The sequence below is a fragment of the Amia ocellicauda genome (genome assembly GCF_036373705.1).
Source record: "Amia ocellicauda isolate fAmiCal2 chromosome 11 unlocalized genomic scaffold, fAmiCal2.hap1 SUPER_11_unloc_3, whole genome shotgun sequence".
Taxonomy (NCBI): domain Eukaryota; kingdom Metazoa; phylum Chordata; class Actinopteri; order Amiiformes; family Amiidae; genus Amia; species Amia ocellicauda.
The window spans coordinates 292,973-295,356 of record NW_027102661.1 but is presented as its reverse complement, the minus strand read 5'-3'; the positions used below and the strand labels follow the sequence as shown (position 1 = coordinate 295,356).

Below are 2,384 nucleotides of genomic sequence, written 5' to 3'. Positions count from 1 at the left end.
AGGCCCTCCATGAGCTCCAGAGGCTGGGGATCCCCGAGACTCATTTGGACATCCATCGCACCGCATGTTGTTTCGTCCTGAGGGACCGGGGTCTGAGGTCTTGGAGAGTAACCGCAGTCAAAGGGTTCCAGAGTGTATACAAAATCTGGGGAATAGAACCAGGGGTGATCCCGGGTTTGAAGAGGCCTGTAGAGCCTGTCGACGTCCGCAGCTTTCGGGTAAGACATTCTCTTTAATTTTAAACCATGAATGAATTGTTGCGCCTTTTATCCTATCTCTTCACTACGTCATGACACACCGCCCTCTTAGAAGAGAGTAGCCCCTGAGCCGTCAGACCCCCCTCCAAAACCCCACACGTCGTCTGTTTTATCATCGTCGTCGTCATTCAAGGGGGATATATAATCCATAATCCAGCATATTCTCCTTCTAACCAAATCCAGTTGCGAACATTTGGTCAAGATGTCAAAACCATCATTTATACAGTTTATGACCTCTTTCAAGAACGGCCAGTCCACGGCGTCAAACATCATTTCAGTAACCTGTTTTTCTGGATCCTCTTGCCCTTGAGCAATGCAAAATAGGTCAGTGAAAATAGAAACCTTTGTCTCACAGGCTGGCCCACGGGAAACGCCTGTGCGCGTTTTACCAGCCTGCTTCGATGGGAGCCATTCGAAACGCCAGGACGGGTCGGTTTCCGTAGTGTAGTGGCTATCACGTTCGCCTCACACGCGACAGGTCCCCGGTTCGAAACTGGGTGGAAACAACCCGCGGTGCACGTATGCCAGTGCCGTGTTACCCGTCCTCATCTCTCTGCCCCAAGGCCGGCCGGCGTTTTCTCTTCCTCGGAGTGGCAAGAAATCCTGACCTTGAGAACTAATGATCGAAGAAGGGTAGCTTTGCGAGGCGCTGGAACTGACACTTTTAAAATCGATACATGTTGTTGCTGTTACAATACGACCGTAGCAGGATCGGCGACATTGCTGTTACTCTTATGTAGTTGAAGGCGCAGTATAGCTCTGATAGTCTGCTGGTGAAGGAAGACCACCAGCCGTTTGAACAAGCCATTCAGCATCACCTTGTTGGGCTAAGTGCAGGCACTGTCAGAGCGCAGGGCGTCCTGCCTTTGAAAGAGTTTCCAAAGTGTCCTGATGTGCCCTTGAGCATTGCAAAATAGGTCAGTGAAATTAGAAACCTTTATCTCACAGGCTGGCCCAAGGGAAACGCCTGTGCGCGTTTTACCAGCCTGCTTCGATGGGAGCCATTCGAAACGCCAGGACAGGTTGGTTTCCGTAGTGTAGTGGCTATCACGTTCGCCTCACACGCGAAAGGTCCCTGGTTCGAAACCGGGCGGAAACAACCCGCGGTGCACGTGTGCTAGTGCCGTGTTACCTGTCCCTGTAACGCGGCCGGCCATCGTTTTCTCTTCCTCGGAGTGTCAAGAAAGCCTGACCTAGAGAACAAACGATCACAGAAGGGTAGCTTTGCGAGGCGCTGGAACTGACACTTTTAAAATCGATACATGTTGTTGCTGTTACAATACGACCGTAGCAGGATCGGCGACATTGCTGTTACTCTTATGAGTAGATAGTTGGGTTTTTTGGGCGCGGCCTATTTTGTTATGACGTATGCCCTAAGCTTATTAATATTCCTACGTCATAATTGGGGGGCGTGATTTTAGGTAGAGTTATTTCCTTAATTATTCCTACGTCATATCCGTCAGAAAGTGTACACCCATAAAACCCTGAACAACAAGGCCGCCCATAACCTGTTGTTCTTGTTGTTCTTGTTGGTCAACTGTAGAGTGTGAATGGGTCGGCTCTTCCTGTAGTGGTTGGGGGTCTTTTTTAAATATACATTTAATGGTTTAGTAAATCTAAACCGTTATAAGATCAACAAGTTCTGTTGTCTGTAATGGTCCCAGGTCTTAACAATGCCAGTTTTGAATTGTGCGTTTATCATATTCACACTGTCTCTGTCTGTCTTTCTCTCTCTCTCGCCCAATCATTTTATAAAATTCAACAAGTTCTGTTGTCTGTTATGATCCCAGGTCCTAACAATGCCTGTTTTGCATAGGGTACTTATGTTATCCACACTGTATCTGGCTCTGTCTCTCTCCTCAAATTTAATTAAAAATTAAATTAAAAAAGAGGGTGTGTGTGTGGGTGTTTGTGTGTATAGGTTAATTGTTTTTGTAAAAAAAAAAAAAAAAAGCTGTGGTTATATTTTATCTCTCACATAATGTGTTCAGTCGTTTTACTTAAATACATTCTAGGGTCTTAAAGCTCATAAGAGTTAGACTTAAGATAAGGATATGCTTTTAAGGTATTTTAGCAGTCTCAATCCCTGATGATAAGGAATCGTTTAAAAAATGAAAACAACTGATC

At 46.0% G+C, this 2,384-nt stretch overlaps 1 non-coding gene across 1 annotated transcript; it reads left to right on the top strand.

Annotated features, from left to right (window-relative positions):
* The first annotated feature begins 1,283 nt into the window (after positions 1 to 1,283).
* trnav-cac (transfer RNA valine (anticodon CAC)) lies at positions 1,284 to 1,356 on the top strand. Its single transcript has one exon. It is a non-coding gene; the product is annotated as a tRNA-Val (tRNA).
* Positions 1,357 to 2,384: the final 1,028 nt, after the last annotated feature.